The 15,018-nt window shown below is 47.5% G+C and overlaps 1 long non-coding RNA gene across 2 annotated transcripts in view; it reads left to right on the top strand.

Moving 5' to 3' along the window:
• Gm36534 overlaps positions 1-15,018 on the top strand; it is a 38,066-nt gene that overhangs the window by 12,857 nt on the left and 10,191 nt on the right. Inside the window, exons 2-3 of one of the 2 annotated variants that reach the window (XR_383603.2) lie at positions 1,791-1,861; positions 2,234-2,338. This is a non-coding gene — a long non-coding RNA (predicted gene, 36534). Of the gene's footprint in view, positions 1-1,790; positions 1,862-2,233; positions 2,339-15,018 lie in introns of those variants that run through there. The other variant, XR_874833.2, reaches the window with a different exon arrangement.

Consider the following 15,018-nt stretch of genomic DNA (forward strand, 5'->3'; position numbering starts at 1 on the left):
CGGACAGTCATAACTGTGCCTCATCTGGTAGTCTGGGAGAAATGAGCCACCACCTAGACCAGGTAGAAGTCAACAAAGTTGCCACATCAAGGTGCAAATGCCTTGGGGGCCTAGCTCGTGCTGCTTCGTGGGGGACAGCCGATAGACATGGTTGCCAGCGAAGCCGAGCTGAAGGGGATCTCTTACCTTGGCCAGGCCTGTTTTGAGGTGGGTCTGAGAGCACTAAGGTGGCTTTGGAGGGAGGAGATGAGTAGACTAGTCCCTGTTGAGACTTTCAAGTTTATATCTGACCCTCAAGGGAATTCTGATCATAGCTTCCAGATAGTTCTCCCAGGGCCACTACCGAATGAGAGCAACTCCATGGAAAAACTAAGGGCTAGACGGATCCTTTCCGGCCTCAGCCGCACAGAGACAGCTTTCCTCTGGCTTAAATGGACTTTCTTTGTAAAACGGGAGAGTCTGAGTTTTGGGTTTTAAGCTGATTTGCGTAGTGAAGCTTCCGGTGAAGCCCTAACCTGTCCCGTGGCCTCCTTGAATCCCAATCAAAGAGCAATGGGGACGGGGTGGTGGGGAAGCAGTGAAGGAAGCAGCGGGGTGCCGGGGCAAGACTAGAGACCGACCTTAAATGAACATGGGCAAGAGATGAAGGATGGGCACAGTGGGTCGTGAAGGACCCAAGAAGCAGGAATCTATGTCAGTGTCAGGAACCGCTCAAGTCCAGAATGCGCAAAGCCTTGAGAAACAGCAGCTGAGGGGAGATTAAAGTCGCAGAGTCTGAGAAACATCTTCAAGGAAAAGGTCCTGTGCATCCACGCAATGGCCCTGGGAGTGCGGATGGGAGTCATCACCCTCTGAGCTTGTAGGGACTTCCCAGTGGCAAAGCTGGGATTGGAGGTCATCTCCGTCCACATGTTAGGCTCTCCCTACCGCCGTGCATTATGTTCCATGTTCCATAGCTCAAAGGCTCTTTTTGAGTCTGGGTGAGAAGCAGGAGATGGAGGACCTGCCCTGGGAGGAGTGGGATGTTCCTATCTTTTCCTTCAGTGTTCACCAGGAAGCAAAACTATCCTCAAAGCACAGAACAAATGTCTCTGGGGGTGTGTCTTTAAAAAATTATTTTTTTTTTAGATTTTATTTATTTTTATTTTATGTGTATGAGTATTTGCCTGCATGTTATCTGTGTACCATGTGCATGCAGTACCCATGGAGGCCTCAAGGGGGCATACGATCTCCTGGCATTAGACAGTTGTGAGCTGTCATATGGGTGCTGGGAATCAAACCTGGATTCTCTAGAAGAGAGGCCAGTGCTCTTAACCACAGAGCCATCTTTCCAGCCCCACACCCCCATCCCCCACCCCCTTACCCCTCCTCGGCAAGTCTTTTGAGCACTCTGAGACATCCAAGGCTTGGCATAGATGTCTATTTCTTCCCCTACGACTTCCACAGCTCCATCAATCCAGAAATTACTGGCTTGGTGTCTCTGTTACTCACTAGTCTTAAGTTTCTTGGATGGAGGAGCCATGGTTCCTACTTCACGGAAACCCCACCCGCAGCACAGGCTGAATAGGAGTGTGCCAGCAATCATCGCTGTGAATCGGAAGCGATGCCACAAGAGACAGTGAAGTTATCCTGACTTAGCACACAAAGACAGAAGGTAGATTCTAGACTCCACGTGCCCTCTGGCTGACACTAGTCCCGGAGGTATTTGTGGTTATTTCAGAGGTTATCCTGAAGTCCAGAGGTGCACAGTGAACCCCACAACCCATGGCAGAAACTGTTGGATTTTCTAGGCCATGCTGAAAGCCCAGAAGAAGCTGACAGGAGACGATGCGCCTTTCCAATCCCCAGGCCTGCTTCTTGGGTAAGTTGTCACATTAAACATATGGGCATCTTACGAACAGTTTTACACTGCGGGTGATCTGGGGGAGAATATACCCTAGCAATGGAGAAACACACATTCAACTCTGTGCAGTTCAGTATGGTGGCCAGTCAGGACTCACTGTTGTGTTTGCCTGAGTACTGTCGGGAGAGTATTGGTTGAGGACTCTAAGATGATGTGGGGATGTGGGCATGAACCTCGATTTCCGGAAGGTTCTTCAGTTCCTCTCTTCTGGTTGGGAAGTCCCAGGCAGCCTTCTCATTTCTGTATGGAAAGAGCAGAAGTGAAAACTCTCTCATGCTCTTTCCTTATCGTTGCTTCACTGACGTCTTGTGTTGCCTATTTGTCCCTCAGTACTACTCAGGACAATGACATCTGCTCACTGACCCAGGCCATCACCCCTAGGACTGGCCTTGTGTTACTGGAGCCTCCGTACAGAACAGTGAGTGTCTCTGGAGAGAGTGTCCCTGGCTGTGGAGGACTATGTTTTCATGTGTGTGTGTGTGTGTGTGTGGTGTGTGTGTGTGTGTGTGTGTGTGTGAATACACATTTATGTGTGTGTTTGTGGAGGTCAGAAATTAAAATTGGTGTCTTCTTCAATTACTCATCTATTTATTCATTTATTTAGTGTGTGTGTATGTTTACACACATTTGTATACATATGCATGTGCATACATATGGGGGCCAGAGGTTGACATCAGCTGTTTTTCAGGATTGCTCTCCACACTAGACATTGAGGCAAGCTTTCTCACTTGAAGCCAGAGACTGCTGATTCAGCAAGCTCCATCAGCTATTTGTCTGGCAATCCTTGGTCTCTGCCGTGGAGTGCTGGGATTCCGTGGAGTGAAGGGCTGCTCTACCTGCCCAGGGTTTACACAGGTTCTAAGAGTCTGAGTCCTGGTCTTTTCTATTGTGCAGCAAGTGCACGGTAGCCAGCTTATTTTTCGACCTAAAGTCTTCCCCTAAACCAGGAACTCATTGATCCGTCTAGACTTGTTAGCCAGCAAGCCCCAGTGGTCATTCTGCTTCCCCAGTGCTGGGGAGCATAGATGTGCATCACTGATCCAGTCTTCTACATGGGTTCTGGGAAGCAAACGCAGGCCCTCACACTTGTGTGGCAGCTACTCTTCCATTGGAGCCATCTCCCCAGTCCCGAGGATTGTATTCTCTCATACCATTCAAGCAGGTCAGGAAGCAGGAATGGATGCAGAGGCCATGGAGGGATGTTACTTACTGGCTTGCTTCCCCCTGGCTTGCTCAGCTTGCTCTCCTATAGAACCCAAAACTACCAGCCCAGGGATAGCACCACCCACAATATGCCCTCTGCCCTTGATCACCAACTGAGAAAATGCCCCACAGCTGGATCTCATGGAGGCATTTCCCCAACTGAAGCTCCTTTCTCTGTGATAACTCCAGCCTGTGTCAAGTTGACACACAAAACCAACCAGTACAAGTAGGATCTCCGAGTCCTTCTCTGTCAGCGTCCCGTGTAATCCCCATGCCTTGGAGAGCTTGAGCAGGCTCTGAGCATCTGTTGCTTGAGCATGGTGACTGCTACCTTACTTTTTTGACTGCTTTGGCTCAGGCTACTCAGGGACATGAAAAGCATCGATTTACAACAAATGGGGACCAGTTGCGGGCAAACTGAGATGACTTCAAAGGGTTTTGATATCAGCAAAGAGTATTAATGTTTCAGGAGGACGCTAGCGACCTGAAAACAAGTCGGTGAGCAGCCCAGATCACATGTTCTGGAGACATCTCTAGACTCAGGCTTCCATCTTGGTGCGGTAAATAACACCCCAGGGAAAGATGAGAAAAAGAAGCAGGGTAAGTTCCCTCTGGGAATGTGAAAAGGCGCTACTGGAGCCAGATAAGCCTGCGCACAGCCTCTGATATAGCTATTGCTACAAAATAGCTATTACTCTGGCGATCTTGTTGCCTGACTGGCGTCCATGACCCGGTCAAGGTTGCATTGGAGAGAAGACATAGGGCAGGTGGATACAAAGAAACTTGGCTGGCAGAAGAGGCAGGAGAAACGGCTCCAGGAGGCATTGGCTCAGCCTCCATATTCCTGGGGACAGAGTAGGGGGGACGTACTCCTTCTTTTGAAACCTCAGTTTGACAACGTGGAAATGGAAAAGATGGGAGGAGGTGGAGCCTTCTTGTGCCTCCTCTGAGAGCATGGCAGCTATGCCAATGTTGCCCAGATGCCTTCTGCTTCTGTTATTGTTGGACAATCTGCGGGGGGGGGGGGGGGCTTGAGAGTTTAAAAGGAAAGAGTTGCTGTTGTTCAAGCTCACTCTTGGGAAGAAGAAAATATAACTTTGGTTCATTTCCTGCTGTTATCCTGAACTTTGTCTGATGGTCACATCTAAGTTGTAAAGGCATCTGGGTGATGTAGCCCTTAATTGGCTCAAATTCTACAACCACGGAACTACGACGGGGAAAAGATGTACCAGGAGACAGCTCCTGTCACAGTTAGCTTCAGCCATCAACTTGCTACAAACCCACAGTCACCTGGGAAGAAGATACCTCAACTGAAGACCAGATTGGCCTGTGGTCACATCTACAAGGCATTTTCTTAATTACTTTTATTATTTTGGTTTTTGAGACAGGGTTTCTCTTGGTAGCCATGGCTGTCCTGGAACTTGCTCTGTAGACCAGGCTGGCCTCCAACTCAGAGATGGGCCTGTCTCTGCCTCTGAAGTGCATGGATTAAAGGCATGTGCCACCACTGCCGGACCATTTTCTTAATTATTAATTTGTGCAGAGGTGCCTAGCCCACGATGGGTAGGGCCATTCCTGGGCAGGTGGACTTGGGCTGTATAAAAAAAAGTAGCCAAGCAAGCCAGAGATCAAGCCACTACTCAGCATCTTTCACTGTGTCTGCCTCCAAGTTCTGCCTTCAGCTCCTGCCTTGGCTTCCCTTGATGATGCAGTGTAATCTGTAAGCCAAAATGAACCCTTTCCTCCCCCAAGTTGCTTTTGGTCATGGTGTTTATCATAGCAACAGAGAACAGAGTAGAACAGTACCTCTTCAACAGACTGGAGGAAATTACAGCAAAGACTGAGAAAATTAGTGGCAGCTCTTCTGTGAACCCTTGGGGAGCAAAAACCCAGAGACAGAGAGAGCTAACTGGCAGGTCTCTGTGGAGGAGCTAGTTGGATTAAGTAAAAAAACAAAAAACAAAAAAACAAAACAAAACAAAACAAAACAAAAAACCATGGAAACTTTGCTAGAAGTATCAAGAGTCAACAATAATAAATTATACATATATACTTAATATGTATGTATTTTGCTTGCTTAATTTGAGACAAGGTCTTACACTATTGTCCAGGCTGGCTTGGAGCCAGAGCTGGCTTTGAACTCGAGGCAATGCTTCTGCCTCAGTCTCTTGGGTGTTGAGATTACAAATGGAGGTGGAAAGGAAGAGAGGGCAGGGGAGTGGAGAGAGGAGAGCAGAGCAGAGGGAGAGAGAGAGAGAGAGAGAGAGAGAGGGAGAGAGAGAGAGAGAGAGAGAGAAAGAGAGAGAGACTGTGTGTGGCTCTCTCTGTGTCTCTGTGTCTCTGGACACACGGTCCTGTGTCCAGAGACACAGAATAGAGTCTCTGGAGAGAGTCTCCCTGGCTGTGGAGGACTATGTTTGTGTGTGTGTACACATTTATGTGTGTGTTTGTGGAGGTCAGAAATTGAAATTGGTGTCTTCTTCAATTACTCGCCTATTTATTTATTTTGTGTGTGTATATGTTCACACACATTTGTATACATATGCATGTGCATACATATGGGGGCCAGAGGTTGAGAGAGAGAGACAGAGACAGAGACACAGAGAGAGACAGAGACACAGAGACAGAGAGACAGAGAATGAGAGGAGGGTTGCTGGAGGCTGAACAGCTGAGTTCTCGCATACACAAATCAACTGTTTTAAGATTAAAGCAGTGATAAACTTACATTTACAGCTTGTATTCACTCCTTAAAGCTACAACTATCACAATGTAGGTGACTTAAAACAATAGAAATTCACTCTATCATAGATACGGAGGTCAAAACTTCATGGAGATGTAGAAAGGACCTTAATTTACCACAGGCAAATACAGGAGAGTAAGCTTATGCAGCGTTTGAAATGACAGTGTCCCTGTCACCCTAATGATACCAATTATGTTTATTATGCAGATGTGGTGGCAGTCAGGGTCATCACTCCTGCCAGCCATGTCCTCCCTAGGGATGAACAGGGAGCCGGGAGGTCTGGAAACACTCTTTTATGATCCTATAAATCCTCTGCTTCTTACAAAATAAGTTCCTCTGCTTGGCTTGAAGAGGTAGACATTTTCTCTTTCCTTAAGCCCTAGCTTTCCTCCTTCCCTTGTTTATTTTTGTGCTGCTGGAGAGGGCTGGACCTGTACACTTGCCTGGCTTGATCTTTGGCCAAAACAAAGGATTTGTACCCACAGTTTGGGAAGGGAAAGAAGAAAAATGTATTGCTTGTCAAGAGAACAACTGAGAAATTCATTTAGGTTTCAGGCAAGGACTGGGAGGTGGGAGAGGGTGCAGGGGCTGGGGGTGGCGATCTCTGGAGCAAACACGGGAGGTGGGAGAGGGTGCAGGGGGCTGGGGGTGGCGATCTCTGGAGCAAACACGGCCTGCAGCTCCTTGGGATTTGTTTGCCTTGCTCAACAAGCCTTCCTACCTTGCGGTGGGCGGGAGGTGGAAATAAGTTCTTTTTAAGATTAGGTAAGTGTGGCGCACGCCTTTAGTCCCAGCACTCGGGAGGCAGAGGCAGGCAGAATTCTGAGTTCGAGGCCAGCCTGGTCTACAGAGTGAGTTCCAGGACAGCCAGGGCTACACAGAGAAACCCTGCCTTGAACCCCCCCCCCCCCAAAAAAAAAGAATATATTGTATGAAAAAATATCTTGTTAAGCCGGGCGTGGTGGCGCAGGCCTTTAATCCCAGCACTTGGGAGGCAGAGACAGGCGGATTTCTGAGTTCGAGGCCAGCCTGGTCTACAAAGTGAGTTCCAGGACAGCCAGGGCTATACAGAGAAACCCCGTCTCGAAAAACCAAAAAAAAAAAAAAAAAAAAAAAAAAAAAAAAAAAAAAAAGATTAGGTAAGTGGCTAGGCAACCCATCTCTTAATTTTATTTTATTTGTGTGTGTGTGTGTGTGTGTGTGTGTGTGTGTGCGTGTGCGCACGTGCGCACTTGGGCCTGCAATGGTGCATATTTGGAGGTTAAAGGACAACTTTCAGGAGTCAGTTCTCTTCCACCCTGTGAACCCTGGGATGCAACTCAGCTCATCAGCTGTGGCAGCAAGCACTTTTACCTGCGGAGCCTTCTCACCTGCTCTGGAAATCTTTTTTTTTTCTTTTTTTTTTAGATTTATTTATTTATTTTATGTATGTGAGAACACAGTCACTCTCTTCAGACACATCAGAAGAGGGCATTGGATCCCATTCCAGAAGGCTGTGAGCCACTGTGTGATTTCTGGGAATTGAACTCAGGAACTCTGGGAGAGCAGCCAGTGTTCTTAACTGCTGAGCCATCTCTCCAGTCCTGGAATTTTTTTTTTTTTTTTAAAAGAAAAGATGTGCTGGGTGGTGGTAGCGCACGGCTTTAATCCCAGCACTCAGGAGGCAGAGGCAGGTGGATTTCTGAGTTCGAGGCCAGCCTGGTCTACAGAGTGAGTTCCAGGACAGCCAGGGTCTACACAGAGGAAACCCTGTCTCAAAATGTGAGTACCTTGTAGCTGTCTTCAGGCACACCATAGGAGGGAATCAGATCACATTATAGATGGTTGTGAGCCACCATGTGATTGCTGGGATTTGAACTCTAGACCTCTGGAAGAACAGTCAGTGCTCTTAACCACTGAGCCATCTCTCCAGGCCTTGGAAGAGCTTTAAATGCTGGGGATTTTTAGATGTGGCAGTCATTGTTGCTCATTGTTGCTGTGTTCTGAAAGGGAGCTGGCCTGGCAGAGCCATTTTAAATTGTCAAGTGATGGGTTTTGTTAGACTTCCTCTTAGTCATGGGCACTCAGAGTTTCTAGTTCTTTCAGCATTGTCCCTCACCACACCATAACCAAATAGCAGCTTGGAGAGAAAGGGTTTATTTTGTTCTAGCTCCGAGGTGAGGTCGTAATCTATTGCTGAGGGAGGTCAGGGCAGGCACCTGGAGGCAGAAACTGAAGCCGAGATTGTGGAGGTGTGCTGCTTTGATGCTCACCTTTTATGATCAGCTTGCCTGCTTATACAACCTAGAGCCACCTGCCTAGGGGGTGGGGCTACCCACAGTGGCCTGGACCCTCCTACACCACTCATTAATTAAGAAAATGCTCCCACATACCCGCCAATCTGATGGAGGAAATTCTTCTACTGAGGCTCCCCCTCTGAAGGTGACTCTAGTTTGTGTTAAGTAGGCAAAAGCTAACTGGTGCCAGGCTCCTTCTCCATGGCCGGCTAAGCTACAACCCTCTCTCCACCATGTCCATTTTGGACATACCTCCTCAAGCCACATTATCTCAGTGTCTCCACCACTCAGGGCTGCGTCGCCATCGCTATGACAGGTGCCAAAGCCTGTCCTCACCCAGCTGAGCTTTGGTATTTCTTTAGGACTCTGAGGAGCAGAGACGGAACCCGCCACAGTCTCACACGGAGTCTGTGGACAAGGGGCAGGAAGGGAAAGAGCAGGAGCAGGGTTGGGGGGGGGCAGGGAAGGGCAAGAAGGGGCTTCTCCCTGTGGGTTTTCATCAGTCACTTCACCATCAAGCTGAGGTGTCTCCTACCAGGCCACACTTCTAGTTCTCCAATCACGGGGATGCATCAGAGCACTCGAGACAACACAGTCAGTCAGGTGGTTCTGGGGTGGGGAGAGGTGGACAGAGGGAAGGAGGGAGAGAGGGATTGAGAGCCTCTCCATTCTTCTCTCTGTCTGTAGAGGTTCCCTGGATGTTGTCTCTGCAGGATACCCACCATTTGAGTTGGGCCTGCCCTTGCTGGCCATTGAGTCTCTTTTCTGTGAGATCTGGCAGGCTGTGAGTCAGAAGGCCAGGGCTTGGCTTCCCTGTGCTCTGGTGGTGTGAGAGCCACAGCCTCTGCCCCCATGTCTGCTAAATGAAACAGGCTCACCCAATAATCAGCAGCAAGCTGGTATGCCATGGTGACACCCACGGTCAGGTGTGCTCGGAATTCTAACTGGGTTCTGGTTACACTGTTCCTCGCTGGGGCCTTGGTACACGGCCCCTCCCCCTGCCCAGATCCCCAGCTACTCTGCAATGAAGACATTGAGGGCTATCACTAATTCACCAGGTGTCCTCCTTCAGCCTGGCATGCATTTTTAATTTACATGTATATCAAGAGTCAGGTGACATAGACCTGCCCCCTGCTCTGTCCTCCTGGAACACATCCAAACTCTGCTGTGAGCTGTTATTCCAGCTTCCTCCCTGCAAAGCAGCACTTGCCACTTATTTGAAACCAACTCTAAATATTTCAAAGTGTTTTAAAATAGTCTGGAATTAATTTTAGGCTGAGTGCCTTCATGGCATGGTTAAGAGTCCTTGTGCATTTATCAGTCCGGACCCCAATTTTATAGTTGAAAAACTAAGACTCAGAGATGTAAAATCGTTCCTCAAGGTCACACAGCCAAGTCTGTAGCAGGACTAAATGAAAACACTGTTCTTCTCCATCTCCTGCGTTGTAGTTCGAGGTCTCTGAATGCTGTATTTAAATCTCATAACTCAGGGCTGGAGAGATGGCTTAGTGGTTAAGAGGACTTGCTATTCTTTCTGAGGACCCAGGTTCAATTTCCAGCATCCACATAGTGGCTCACAACAGTCTGTAAATCCGTTGCCAGGAGATCTGATAGCCTTTTCTGTCCTCCCTGAGTACCAGACACACATGTGGTGCACAGACATGCAGGCAAAACCTCCACTCACGTTAAATAAAAATAAATCTTTTTAAAGGGAGTGTCCTAGTTCTAGGATTGGGGAGATCAGCAAAGATGCTATACAAACGTGAGGACTTGAGTTCGAATCCTCAGCACCTATGTAAAAAACAAGGTGCGTGGCACACATAAGACTCTGTAATCCTAGGTTTGGCAAGTGGAGGCAGTAGGTCCCTGGGGCTCCCTGGCCAGTTGGCCTAGCCAATGAGCGAGTTCCATACTTTGAGAGGGACCAGTTGGCCTAGCCAATCAGCAAGTTCCATGCTTCGAGAGGGATCCTGACTCATAAACGAAAGTGCAGGGTGATAGGAAAAGACACCCAACATTGACTCTGGCTCTCACAACTGTGTATACTCACATACCATATGCACATACAGGAACACTTACATAGGCCATATCCCTACACAAATAATAAAACTAAACCTTGTGATTCTAAACCAGTGCGTGAAATAAGTCTCTGACCTATCCCTTGCTCCAAGAGAAATACTGAGGAGGGGTTGTCCAGTTGAGGCGGCATCATAGTGGTACTTATTATTATTAAAGTCCTTTCTTATTTTTGGCCTGTAGAGATAAAGGAATCAAATCAGACTATAGAGAGTGCGTGGGGAAGAACGAGAGAAAACACTTAGAAAGGCTTCGTTTTTTGAGCGCTTCGGTTTTCACCTCTGTAAAGTGAAGCTAGCCCTCGTGTTGCAGTGTTGACTTGATGAGTGAAAGAGAAAGGGTGTGTTAGGCATGGACTGTGGGCCTGGTGTGCCTGATACTCGCATGCAAGAACAAGAGAGAGCAGGTGCCCAAGGCCCGGGCCTTGGGAGACTTAGGCAGGACCAGAGGACCCGTAGTTCTTTTCTCTTTCTCCCTCTTTCTCTTTCCCCACACCCCTCTCCTTTTTTTTTTTAATTAGGTATTTTCCTCATTTACATTTTCAATGCTATCCCAAAGGTCCCCCATACCCACCCCTCTCCTTTCTTCATCCATTTCTTTTTGTAGCACTAGGGTTGAAGCTAGGTCCTCTGCTTGCTAGACAACACCCTACCACTGAGCTGCACCCCAAGCCTTACTTTCACTTTTTATATCAAGTGGGCATCAGCATCGGCATCTCACTAAGTTGCTCTGGTGGCCTCGTGCTCACTCCATAGCCCCGGCAGGCTCCAAGCTTCTGATTCTCCTTCCTCAGGGTCTGTGGTAGCCGCAATGCAGCTGTGCCCCACCAGACCCCACTGACAGCAGTGCAGCTGGGCCACCAGGCCGTCCCCCCAACCCCGCCCCTCACTGACAATGATTTTTTCTCTGACACTTGCAGGTGGTTTTTCTTTTTGGAACTCCAGGGTCTCTTAAGTATGTCCCCTGTTCTTATCTCACAGTTTATCTCACAGTTTGACAATTTCATTTTGTCCTTCACTTTACTTATAAGAACGTTTGGTTCTGTCACTCAAATGCCTATGAAGACTGAGGGCAAATTCCTTAACCTTTCTAAATTGGCTTTTCCATTTTGGTAACTTGTGAATAATTCCTCTTCTGAAGGGGCCTTACACTCATTAACTGGGCCCACACATGTGACAAGGTATTTGACCATCTCTTGGAGACATCAGACATTCTCCCTATTCTTAGTTGTAGCCTCCCCTCCCCCAGCCTTAATGGTTCCACGGTTTACACCTGATGGAGCTTGCTGGCTCAATCGTTCTGCCACGCCCACTGCTGGAACCTGCCGCTTTGCTGTTGGGAGCCATACACGTGGTCACCCTGCTATTGGACTCCAAGATTAATTGGCGGGAATCAGGCCTCTCCCTCTTCCTTCATAACGGAGTGCCGGAATAGTAAAAATTGAACCTTGAGCAGAGACCTTTGTCTTGGTTCCTTCCTTATCTCGTGCAGCCCAGCCCCTCTTCTCTTTCAGGTTTCCAAAATGCCTTTTTGGAAGGCTGTGATCTGCTGGCCGGACACAACACTTAGTCCTCATTTTCTATCTCATGCCTTTCCTAAAAAGAAATTTCTAGAAACTTTCACAGGGAAACAGGGTCTTTCCTCACTCCCCACTGTTTATTCCGTGGCTACCGTGGTAATCCTTTGTTTATCCAGTCAGACTTAGTTGGCACTGGAAAGGATTAATTATACTGTCACAAGAGGATTAAGCCTTCAGGTGGGAGGCAAACAGAAGGAAGTGACCACTTGAAGGTTATTATTTTTTTGTTTTTGTTTGTTTTTGCATTTGTTAAGGATATTGTTTCTGTTCCTGGCAAAATGGCAGACGTCAAGGAAGTCAGTGGGCAGTAAATCCGGCAAAGAGTGCTGGGTATGAGCGTAAAGTGTCTCAGAAATAGGCTGGACAGCATGGCGGTTCAAAACTTAGCCCATGGGGAAATGTCGGTCAGGATGCCACAGAGACGTCAGTTGCTAAGCTGGCTGTCCTCGGTCCCTCTGTAGCATCGTTTAAACCGTGTGTCCCAGTTACCCTTTTGCCTTATAGATGACTCCGTTTGAGAGATCAGCTTGGCTGTGTGTAAGGATTCAAGGTCTGGGAATGTGGACTTTTGGATCCACCCCTAGCACTGCCGTCAGCCAGCGGTGTACTGTGAAGTTTTTGGAGAGTCTCTGGATCTTTGTTCTGTCTGTGTGACACAAGCGCTGGACAGACACCCTCACCATCATCCTGTGGGTTTTTTCTATCTGAGTTCTGTTGCCTGTCAAAGTTCACCAGATCTGGGTTCCAGGCTTGGCTGGGTGACATGCCCTGTTGGAAACAGGAAACCTTGGAAACCTTGATTCTAATTTTCAGATCAGAATTGTTCTGTGAGAACACTGCGCATGTTGCAACACACACAGGGTCTGAGGACAGAAGCTCCCAAGCTTGGTCCCCAGGGGCTTGGCATGGCACAAGCCAGGCCATTCAAACGTACCCAGGTGGAAAATGTCCCCACCCTCAGCTTAGATGAGACAGTAAGTCTCAGAATTGTGTTAGATAGGGAAAGAGAAAGAGAGAGAGTCGAGGCTTATAAAAGACAGAAAAACTTATGCCGTACTTTACAAGCACACAGTCTACACTCTTCTACCACAGGAAACACCCACTCTGTTTGTTTGTTTGCTTTTGTTTTTTGAGACAGCATTTCTTCATGTAGCCCTGGCTGTCCAGGAAACTGTGTTCCTTAAGCCAACGAAGAAATTTGCTAGGCTGTAATAAATAACAGGATACAGAGAGGGCTATGGGGCATCTGCTGTGGCTCCTCAGGTCCTTCCTTGTGTACAAATCGTGCTTTCTGGCCCAGGGTAGGAAGAGGAGACCCCTAAGAAATGTTTGTAGTCATCTGGCACAGTAGGGAGTGCTTATGTTCTGATCGCCTTCCATTTTCTAGCAAGATTTTTACCTAGCCTTTCTGTTTGAACCTGAAACTCTCCCTCAATAAGCCCTTGTTTAGAAGGCTTAGCCCCAGTGTGTGGTGCTGTCTGGAAGGCTATGAAGGCTTAAGATGATCTGGCTGTGCTGGTAGAAGTAGATTATCCGTAGGGGTGGGCTTTCAAATGTTATATCCACTTATGGTTCAAGCCTGTCTTCTCTGTGTCTTTGTTGGCTACCTACCATACACAACATAGAAGTAGTTGATGTACCAAGCCCTAGTCACACCCTCAAGGGAGCTATGGCTCTCAACACCGATACATTCTGGATGTGTTGGTTCCAATGTGGGCTGTTTTGCCTGGTTCATCCCATGGACTAAGATTTTCCTTTCTGTAAGTTTGTCAGCCAGTTGTCAGAATGTCAGTCAACATCAAATTTACAAAGAGATCAGACAAGATCACTTGTCTCCTACTACCTCAGGGATGTCCCTGGCATTACTCTTGACTGTTCTGACACTATCTCAATCACTGGGGAGGAAATGGATAGAAAACAGACAGAAAGGAGACCTCTTCAAAGTGTGTGTGTTAGCCATGAGGAAGCGTTCCTCCTTCCTTCTTCTGTTAGCATCAGTCGTCCCTGAGGAAGACAAGATGGCTGCCGTGAACTGTGGTCACACCACCTGCCCTCAGTAATTCACCCAGAAAAGAGACTGTCTCCCTCTTTTAGTCTCTCAGAAAGAGAGCCAGTGTAGCTTGAACTAGTACATGCTCATTTAGAACTTCTGATGATTGGTCCACTTAAACTACACAAAAGCAAGAGATTTGCAAGATGGCAGAACACATCCTGGGCTTAGAAAAGTAAATTAATAGCATATATACAGGCTCACATGTTTAAGCTCTTGGTCCCTAGTTAATGGAACTGTTTGGGAGGGATTAGGAGGTGTGGTCTGCACCACTGGAGGTAGGCTTTGAGGTTTCAGGCCCAGCATTTTTCTCTCGGTATACCTGTCTGCTTCCTCTTCCTGAAATGGTGACCACGGACTATCCCTTTAAAACTGTAATTGAGTGCTTTTTTGTTTTTGATTTGTTTTGTTTTGTTTTGTGTTTTTGAGACAGAATTTCTCTGTGTAGCCCCTGGCTGTCCTGGAACTCACTTATGGATGCATCTGCCTCTGCCTATCCAGTGCTGTGATTAAAGGTGTGTGGCCCCACACCCAGTTAAATGCTTTCTTTTCTAAAAGTTGCCTTGGTCATGGTATCTCTTCACAGCAATAGAACAGTAACACACACACACACACACACACACACACACACACACACACACACACACACTTTGAAGAGGTCTCCTTTCAGTCTGTTTTCTATCCATTTCCTTCTCAGTGATTGAGATAGTGTCAGAACAGTCAAGAGTAATGCTAGTCTCCTTAGTGATCTGCCATGTTTAGTAGCTTACCACACCAGAAACAGACTTCTTCATTTTGTGGCTTTTCCATGCTTAAGACCATGGAGTCCTCTAAATTAGCCTGTGGTTGAGAGAAAAGAGAGCCAGAACTTCGAGCTTCTAAACATTTAGGCTCCTATGGGACATCAGTCATGTTTATTCACTATTGTTAAGAAATGGTCACACTGCCCTGTCTTTTGTATCTGTCACTGGGAGACTGGGAGACTAGGAGATATAGTTCCTGGTAACTTTAAGAATGGGGAGGGAGCATTTGACGAATAGCCAGCTATCACTGATGGCTGCATCTCCTAACCCCGGTTTGGGCAACAAGTTGGTACTGAAGAAATCTGTGCAGTCATTTTGTCTGAATCTTAGATGATCGCAGGGTGCGAGGGCCAGGGCAGGGCAGTGGTCTATGAGAAAATACATGACA

This window comes from Mus musculus, chromosome 14 (assembly GCF_000001635.26).
Source record: "Mus musculus strain C57BL/6J chromosome 14, GRCm38.p6 C57BL/6J".
Lineage (NCBI taxonomy): Eukaryota > Metazoa > Chordata > Mammalia > Rodentia > Muridae > Mus > Mus musculus.